General features: G+C 35.2%; 2 long non-coding RNA genes across 4 annotated transcripts; both read left to right on the forward strand.

Annotated features, from left to right (window-relative positions):
• Positions 328 to 1,024, forward strand: LOC109240915. The gene is made up of 2 exons (XR_002070165.1): positions 328 to 486; positions 584 to 1,024. It is a non-coding gene; the product is annotated as an uncharacterized LOC109240915 (long non-coding RNA).
• Positions 4,718 to 8,536, forward strand: LOC109226288. 3 transcript variants are annotated; one of them, XR_002068025.1, is made up of 3 exons: positions 4,718 to 5,155; positions 7,008 to 7,217; positions 7,340 to 8,536. It is a non-coding gene; the product is annotated as an uncharacterized LOC109226288 (long non-coding RNA). The 3 variants fall into 3 exon arrangements; XR_002068027.1 differs by having other exon boundaries at positions 7,096 to 7,217; XR_002068024.1 differs by lacking the exon at positions 4,718 to 5,155 and having other exon boundaries at positions 5,167 to 7,217.

Here is a 10,049-nt window from a genome sequence, read left to right on the forward strand (position 1 = left end):
ACGCACATATTGAATTCCGCATTATTGTTCAGCTTATTTAATTTAAGTCTTCCGCTTTAATTTCATATTCCGCTATCATTTAAATATTTAACGTTCGTCGTCATGATTGATAAAAGGATTTAAAATAAAGTAGGTAAGAGTTTATGATTTGTGGCTTGCATGGCTTCTACGAGTAGGCGTCATCACGAACCCCGAGGGTGGAGAAATCCGGGTCGTGACAAAAATCTAGTACAAATGTTATTTAATTCAATTATGTACTTCTCCCAGAACATTGAACTTGTTATGATGTTTGGCACAATTGAGAGAAGAAGAGGCCTAACATGATGCAGAATAGCCTGTCAATATAGCCCAAGATGACTGCCTATCATTTCAACCCCAAAACAGTGGTTTTATGCTAAATTATTAATAGCACTGTACCCCTTTGAGGAGGAGGGTAGTATGTAGGCAAGTCATCCTTGGCTAATAAACAAAGACTCTTCTCCTCAGGTAAGCCCTCTCTTCTATACATTTTATTTAGTTCCTCTGGAATTGCCTTAAAAATGAGTTGTGGACAATTTACTTCTTCTTGGTTCTCTATTTATAGCTCAAAAAGGAATTCCAGATTCATTTTGACATCAAGTGGTTGACCTTTCATTGCCAATTTGCTTAATCCATAAAATGCTTCCGTCCCTTTCATTTCCTACAAAGTTCTATGAAGTGCATGACAGAATATATTCTTTTGAGTTGAAAGAAGCTACAACTCAAAATATATTTTGTACATAGTTCTGGAATAATCAGGACTTACCAGCTCAAGCTAGAGGATTGTACCTACTGGACAAACGGCAGGTTTTAGACTTCAGAATTAGAAGGCCCAAGAATATATTTTGTACAGTGATGTTATGGATAGACTAATAATGAGTATAATGTTTATTTTTTGTCTTGGTTACTCAAATGGTAAAGAGAGGAGTCCTCTCTATTCACATGTGAAAGCGTCACTGTCTATCCTATTCACAATTTAGAACAATTGTACACATATTTTTCAGTATTGGAAATGTTCAATTCATCTCTTGTTTTTATAGTAGAGGTTAGGTTTTATTCCCCTTCCGTATGTATTCTCTTTTTAGATTTTAATATATAAGGTGGGGGTTCAAGCTAAACCAATTTAACTAAATTAAAAATAAAAAAAATCCAATCTTATCTGCTTCATTTCAGTTCTCTAGACCGGGAAATGGGGAGTATGGTGGATGGAATGTCAATCAATAAAAGTTTATCAATAGTGTTTTAGATTCGAAATTTGACTAAATCTTAAGCTAAAAAGTGGATGAAAATTGGTCGGAATCAAATATCAATTTGATAGCTAGTTGACCATCAAAATATTTCAAAGATGCATTGTTGCATAAGAGTATGGTGTACACTAAAAAGAACCGATGAATCGCATCAAATCGATAATTTGTGTCAAATCAAAAAAGAAAAACCCGATTGTGGCTTGCTTACCTGATGTGGTATTGAAAAGATAAATCCGACCATAATTGGTTTGGTTTGGTTTAACTAAAAATAGTCAAACCAGAACCAAACCAAGCCGATCATATATATCTACAATTTTTAAAAATATTTTATACATATAAATATTTATTGTAATGTAATTTATAAATATTTATTTTCTTGAGCCAAGGGTCTTTTGGAAACAGCATCTCTACTCCTTCGGGGTAGGGGTAAGGTCTGCGTACACACTACCCTCCCCAGACCCCACTAATGGGATTTTACTGGGTTGTTGTTGTTGCTGTTGTAATTTATAAATATTTCTTAAATTTTTTCATAGTTTTATCTTTTAACATATTATTTCAGGTTTGGACTTAACATTCTTGAATGTTAAATAAATTTTATAGCCCATAAATGTAGTAACTCAAACATAGTTCAAATCAATATTAATGCTAACAAACGAAATTCAAGTCAATACTAGAAATGATGATAGTGTTGAATATCTATATTTTAGTTTTACATTGATTTATAATGCAAATGCATAACTTAGTTTATCTTTTTCCTTAATGCTTAGTTATGTAATTATTAGTACTTAATACCTATATTTATTTTAGCATGGCCTATAGTATTTTTAGATTATGTTACTTTCTGTGATGACCCGATAGGTCATCTAGAGTTTTGTCCCATAATTCGGTGTTTCAAAACTTCAAATAGCTCCTTTTGATCCTCCACGATTTGCATGCTCATTCCGCGTCTTTTTTCGGAAGGCTTTTATGTGAAAAATTGATTAAAATGTGAATTCGTGCTTTAGAAATTTATTTGAGTTGACTTCGGTCAATATTTTGAACAAATAGATCCAGATCCGTATTTTGACGGTCCTGGTGGTTCCGTACCGTGATTTCGGATTTGGGCGTATGTCCGGAATCGAATTCGGAGGTCTTTAACTCAAGTTATCGCAATTTGTTGAAAATTTGAAGTTTAAAAGTTTAAAGAACTTATAAATTTGATCGAAGTTTGACTTTGTTACTGCCGGGTTTGGATTTTGGTTCCGGAGCTTGGTATAGGTTGATTACGGTATTTATGACTTCTCTGCAAAATTTTGGTGCAAAACGGAATTGATTTGACGTGATTAGGACATCCGGTTCTTAAAATGAAAATTATTAAGGTTCATTGAAAAATTCATTCATTTTGGTGTCCGATTTGTAGTTCTAGGTGTTATTTTGATGTTGTGATCGTGCGAGCGAGTTCGTATAATGTTATTGGACTTGTGTGCATATTTGGTTTAGAGCCCCAAGGACTTGGGTGAGTTTATAATAGGTTTCGGAGTAGTTTTAGACTTAGAGTTAATGTTGGTGCATGTGTGTTCTGGTGCTGCAGACTTCGCAAATGCGAGGCTCGCATTTGCGAAGGAGACTTCACATTTGTGAGCATGGGCAAGGGAGCTGGTTTCTCGCATTTACGAGTACTCTGTCGCATTTGCCATAGAGGCAGGTTCGCATTTGTGAACAAATAGTTCATATTTGTGATGGGGGCTGGGGGAAGCTAGTTCGCAATTGCGATCACTTTGGTCGCATTTGTGGTAAATCCAAGTTCACATTTGCGAAAAATCATTGCAAATGCAATGATAGCAGTGGTGTGGGTTGTTTCGCATTGCGAAGAAAATCTCGCATTTGCGAGGTTCGCAATTACGAACCCCAGGTCGTAATTGGGACATCTGCGCCTAGACATAAGAAGGGAAAAACGGGATTTTGCTCATTCTTTCAAATTTTCAACTCTAAAAACCTTAGAGGTGATTTTTCCAAGAGCTTTTCTTCCTCTATTCATTGGTAAGTTACTCTAACCTACTTTTCTTTCAATTACCGACTACATTTCATAAGATTTCAACCTTAAATCCAGGATTTTCATGGTAGAAATTGGGATTTGGGTAGAATTAGAAATTTTTGTAAAATTGGAATTTAGGCCTCGAATTGAGGTTAGATTTCGAAATAAATTACATAATCGGGCTCGGGAGTGAATGAGTAATTGGGTTTGGTCCGAATTTTGGGTTTCGACCAAGCGGGCCTGATGTTGACTTTTTTAATAATGACCTAAATTGAACCTCTTTCATCCGTGGATAGTTCCTAAGGCTTATTTTGAATTGTTTGGTTAATGATTTGCTAGATTTGGTGGTTCGAAAGCTTGTTCGAAAGGCAAGGCCGTGGTTGAGCTTTGAGTCGATTGCGGAGTGAGGTAAGTGTCCTGATTAACCTTGACTTGAGAGTTAGGACTTATTTGCCTATTTGTTACGTGTTTAAATGTGTAGGTACAACGTATATGTGAGGTGACGAGTACTTATGTGTTGTTGTTAGGTTAAAGCATGCGGGTGGGACTTGTTGCTTGTAATTTATCGCCTTTTTTACTTATGATATCTATGCGTAGATTAGTTTATTCCTTATTTTGCTCGTTCTTCCACATTTATGAATATAATTGTGATGGTTGAGTATTCTTGGAAATTGAGGTTTGGTATGTTGGAACCCTTATTGACGTAAGGTTTATTCTTGTATTATCTATCTCCCAAATTTTATATTCATTACTACATGGTAAGGGAGAGTGTTAAAGTACCGTTTATTGCTTCATTTACTGATTAATACATAGTGAGTGATGTGTGGCGATAATTCCATATTTTAGTACATTAATTACCTTGCATTTTATGTGTTAAACATGAATTTTTAACCAAACATTATGTATCAATAATTTACAAGTCTAATAATTGAAAATGTTCATTGTATGATAATAATTTACAAGTTTAATAGCTGAAATGTGAACACTCAAAACAAAAATTTGAACTTCTCATTGTATGACAATAATTTACAAGATTGTAGCTGAAACACAAAAAAATGAACCTGAAGTCGCCTGAACTTAAGAGTAGAATTAAAAACCCGATGAACAAGGTTCCACTTCATGTACTCAAGGTAATTACTACTAACTCTCTTTCGAAGAAAGAAATTCGGTTCAACTGCAATACAAAATTCTGAGTAATTTTTGGACTGTATCGATCTTCAAAAATTATATAGAAAAAATCTCGTAAAGAAAATAAATCCCCATCAACAGATTGGTCATTCCCATCCAAGTGGATTTTTCTTGCTTAGTATTATTCAAATTTTTCCCTAATTTTAAGTTAAATAAAAAGAATTTGGGAATTGAGGGTTTCTTTAGGCATGGAGTAGAGTTTAAAAAAGTTTGGTAACGCAAAACAAAACACAAAACGGCGATCTTCCACTACTATGGCATGTTTTTACCTTTGGGGAATAGTACAGGGCTTGTTGAGAAATTTACCCCCATTGGCCATTCTATGGCTAGTTCCCTATTTCATCTTCCATAACACATTATGAGTTATGAATTATGATCAGGCTGTAACGTACTTACCAGCTTTTTGCCGCTAATGTCTGTGAGTACTCCACCAAACTAAATTTAGAAACAGTTAAACCCACCAAATTTCACCACAGAAATGAATGATGATGTTGATGAATCCTTAATCCAATACTTAATTGATTAAAAAAAAATAACGTATGGCTACTAAGACCAAATCTAAGGTGGCCAAAGGTCAAACCTGACAGTAGCTATTAAAGTGGGTTGGGTTCGGCCTAAAATTGATTCATTTGTGATCTCTTTCACGCCACATGAGGGGAAATACACCATTACTGTCTCTAAAACTGAGGTACCCTTAAACAAGATCATATCTTTTAATTTCTATGTTGTTCAAGATTTCACTTTTCTGTGGCTTCTTTGTTTTTTTTTTTTTTCTGGGTGTGTGAGATATCTTGTTTTTCATGTGAATTAATTATTTATCTTGTCGATAACTTCATTAATTTGTTACTCTTTAAACACCAATTGAGGTTATTCTATGAAATCATTTCCAAAAAAGATACCTTCAAGTGAAAATACCAGAGTTTTCTTGACAAGTATGTAGACTGCTTTTGTCCTAAGAGTCATATGTAGCACTATACTTGTATTGGATTCGATATTAATTAGTACAACTAGCCTTTTCAAAAAATTAATTAGTACAACTAGTTCTAAAGGTATATCCATTTTACGAGACTTACCAAGGAGGAATTAATACGCAGATATTGGATCATGTTCAGCAGTAAGGTAATGTTAGATTTTTCATGTCTTAGGAAAATGTTTCCCAAGAATTACAAAAGATGCTTGACATATTTTCTTCACTGTTCATTTTTTATTAAACATTGTTACATTAAGGTGGTGTTATGTGAGCCCTTCCCCGTTATACATCTTTACTTCTATTTTACAAAATTTTCACCATCCTCTCCTTCGAGCATGCATAGAAGGTGTTGGTTTAAATGATTTACCAATAGCCTTTCTCTGACTAGGGATGTCTAGGATTAGGACTTTCGAGAAATCGAGGTCTGCTTGGCCTGATCCTCAAATCTTTTTCTCTGCCTCAAAGATTTCATCATTTTCTTCAAGTGTATATACAAAACAAAACTAGATAGTGAAACATGTATTTGTTAATATCAGAACTAATTTACTTAAAAGGAGACAATCATAAACTGTGAATGGAATTGTTAACAAAATACCCCAATCGGCTATTTCTTCATGTTATTAGCTTGATGCTAGCAGGTACACTACAGAGCTATTAGATTTTTCATGTCATAGGTAACAATGTGTCCTAGGTAATAGGGGATGCTCGATGTGATTTTTTCAATATAAAGTTTTGGTAATAACATTGTTGTGTCATCGTGTTAAGGTCTCGTGTATGAGACATTCGTGTTTTACATCTTTATTTCCATTTTACAAGACTTACTATAACAAGTTACTAATACAGAGATATCTACCTTTTCTAGAAGTAAAAGCGAATGTTAGATTTTTCATGTCATGGAAATGATATCCGGGGAAATTGGGGATGCTTGATGTAGTTTCTTCAGTATAAATGTTTGATAACAACTTGGCTGTGCCATTCCATTAAGCTATTTTCATTTGAGCCTTTTGTATTTTACGTCTTTATTTTCATTTTACAAAGCTTACTCGTGTATAGAAGTAAAAGTGGATATTATACTTTTTATGTCGTAGGAAATAGTGTTTCCTGAGAATTAGGAGATGCTTGATGTATTTCTTCAATATTAAGTTTTTGATAATGTTGTTGTTTGATCGTTAAGGTGTCATTACATAAGCCTTTAATTATTTCGCATCTTTCTTTTTATTGCACAAAACTCACTTTACTCCTGCTAATAAGAAGATATTGAGCATGTGCTGAAGTACTAGTGGATGGTGGATCTTTCCTGTCATAGGAGTGATCAGTGATGTTTCCTACTAAAAGGAGATTGTTGATGTATTTTCTAGAAATATTTGGTTTCAATAACAATGTTATTGTATCATTGCATTGAGGTTGCTTTTCTTTCTTTACATTCCTATTTTCATTTCACAAAATTATCTGCTACTGTTACTAATATGGAGTTATTGGTCATGCATTGAAGTACAACTTGATATCGTGTTTTCAAGTCACAGGAATGTTGTTTCCTACGAAATAGGACTGATGCATTTTTGTTGAATAGTTTTGATAGCAACATTGCTGCATCATTGCATTAAGGTGTTGATTTGTGAGCCTTACAAACTTAATTCGGAGATATTGATATTTTCTAGAAGTAAAAATGGAAATACCTTTTTTTTCCCTTTTTGTGGATGATGGTGGCGTCCGGGTCAGCTTGCGCGCACCTCAACTATTCTATCGAGTACCTTCTACCTCCCACCAGCACAGTTTCCAGGTAACTCTGCCCACATCTTTTATGTCATAAATAGGAAATGATGTTCGCCAGGAAATTTGAGATGCTTGATGTATTTTCTTCAATATAAAGAATTGATAACAGCATTGCTATTTTTATTGCAGTAAGGTGTCATTATGTGAGGCTTTCTTGTTTTGCGTCTTTATTGCCCTCTCTTGGAAACTTTGAGAATATGGCATTCATCAACTAAAAAATTTATCTGCTCGATTTCACGTGGTCTTCTACCGTCAAATGTTTTCATTCAGAAGAACATCCCAACTTCCAAGTTGCTGGTCCAATCCCTTGAAGGAAGTTCCTTGCAGCCTTTAGTGACACAGAGAACATTTGTTTTTATGGTGGGATTTCTAATGTCCCAAAATCCAAGTTGAGTTATAGAATCCATAAATTGAGGAAATGATGACATTAACTTAAACATCATGATCATGCTTGCTACTCCACTTGTGATTCTTCTTTTTTCATTTTATATATCTCAATGCTGAACTTAGTCTTCGGAATACGAGCTTTGCATTACATGAACGTCTTCATCATTTTTATCTCCTCATGGATAAGACTTTGCATGACACATATTTTTTCAAACGGACAGAAACCTGCTAAAAGCTTAAAACAATAAAATTGTTTGCTAATGGTAACCTATATTTCTAGGGAAAATCGTCTTTCACAATCCTTAGACCTTATTCTAAGATCTCATCATGTACATATAAAAACATCATGGAAGCTAGGGCCTCCATCTAAAGATCCCTCATGTTTCTACTTCGCTGAAATGTGCAACCTCTGATGGTCCAAGGGTTGTTCTAACTTACTATGGTTTATGGTTGAGGAAGAAATTTCTCTTTTATGCAGACTATACTTGCTTGTTGGTCCTTAAATTGCCCTTAATATGTAAGGTGAGATCCTGTTGTGTAAATTGGGTTTAACATGATCCCCAACTATCATCCAAGCTTGGATGAGAAGTGGATTATGAGAACTTTATTAGGTGCTTCCAGGGAGTTGGTTAAATTCTTGCAATACTAGTACTTGGGTAAGTCAGCATGCACAACAGGAATTGGCAAGGTCGAAAGACAAAGATGTAACGTATAAGGCAATGGCTTAAGGAAGAGATAACCATCATTATGTTTATCTGCAGAAGATATGTTCTACACCACCCTACAAGTGAAGGACAAATTCATCATCTGTTTGCTGAGAGAGGTGCTTCAGTATTTATATATGAGTTAACCTCGCGTTATGCCCTGTCAGATGTCTGGTAGTGTTTATAAGTGACTGATCTTTTATTATGTTGTGAAATGAAATTGCATCTTCTGGATTGTGGCATATGTCTACCAAAACATGTGTATTCCCATGTTCTTACTGGCCAAACACATTTCTAGATGATATGTCTCATTTACCAGGATGAATTATGAGAGAATAAACAAGTATGAACAACTTTGTGACAATTTACCTTGTTCATATTTGTCTGCTAAATATAACTTCAGATTGAAACAAATAAAAAACAGATGCGATAGACTAGATATCCTGTCTACCCTGTCTGTAGAGTTTTATTAAGGCATTACCTCATACAGTTAACTTCTTTTATTCTATCATTTGTTCCCCCGACAGAAACACTTCAGGAGTTGCAATTTCCTCACTTGTCAGACTTGATAACTTTTGCTGATAACATGAGGGGGCAAAGTCATCCCTCGATGTCTTCTTTCATGCAGAACCTTGTTAGGCATTTCAAGTTAGGACTCAAGTCATACTTGACCCCCTAGTAATATTCACACATAAATTCTCACTTTCAACAATGAAATTCAACCCAGGAATGCCAATAACTGTCCAGGAAGTTTTTGAAACACAGTGTTCTTCCCTTAAATTCCTGAGTGAAACGATCCCAACCAGGAGAAGTATCGAAGTGAGTTTAGTATCATAGGATGAGAGGAAGTTGAAGTTGGTATAGGTGAAAAAAGGTGCTTCTCCATTGCTTTGTCATTCAAGAGTATGGATAGCAATATTGTTGGACTTTAAAGACATTGGGCTTCAAAGACTTTAAGCATTGGGCTTTAAAGTCTAAGAGTGTGAATTGGAAATGGTGGGAAATAAAATGGAGGGAAATGAAAATTTGAATAAAGTGAGCTTTTGACTTACACTTTGTCCCTCATTGGTGAGGGACAACTACATTTGTGTGCTTATATATAGAATCACTTCTTAAAGCTCTTAAAAGGAGTTGAAGAGAATGAACCCTCGCGCCGTTGTCGTCGTCGCTCGGCTCGGCTTTGGCTTTGGCTTTGGCTTTGTCAAATGATCGATAAGATTATTTTTGGACAAAATTTATTTAATTAATTATTTAATAATTAATTAAATGCCAGATCACTGCTGAAGATTCAGAAGTCTGGCCGTGGTCTTGGCGTAACCGCGGTAGGACCGCGCCAGAACACTGCTGCAGATTCAGAAGGCTAGTTTGGCCGCGGTCCTGGTGTAACCGCGGCAGGACGCGTAAACTTCTGAACAGACACCTTTTCCAGAACAAACATCACCCCTCTTCTAATAATTGCCTATAAATTCTGAGGCATGGCTTCATTTTTAACACACTAAAAAACATTACAGAACTTCTTTCTTTCTGAAAATACTGCATTCTAATTTGTAGTCTCTCTCTCTCAAATTTGTAAGTGTGATTTTGCTCCATTCTTTAAGTTCGTTGGTATCCTGCAGTTTGTATTGCCACTGTTGCAGGAAGGTTTATTCCGTTTCATCCCGGGAGGATTTAATCCATTACCTTGGCAACTTGTGAGGGGGTTAAAATTCCTTAACGACACACAAGCAAATTGTGGACTCGGAATATTT

The sequence above is a fragment of the Nicotiana attenuata genome, chromosome 1, assembly GCF_001879085.1.
Source record: "Nicotiana attenuata strain UT chromosome 1, NIATTr2, whole genome shotgun sequence".
In the NCBI taxonomy this organism is placed as follows: domain Eukaryota; kingdom Viridiplantae; phylum Streptophyta; class Magnoliopsida; order Solanales; family Solanaceae; genus Nicotiana; species Nicotiana attenuata.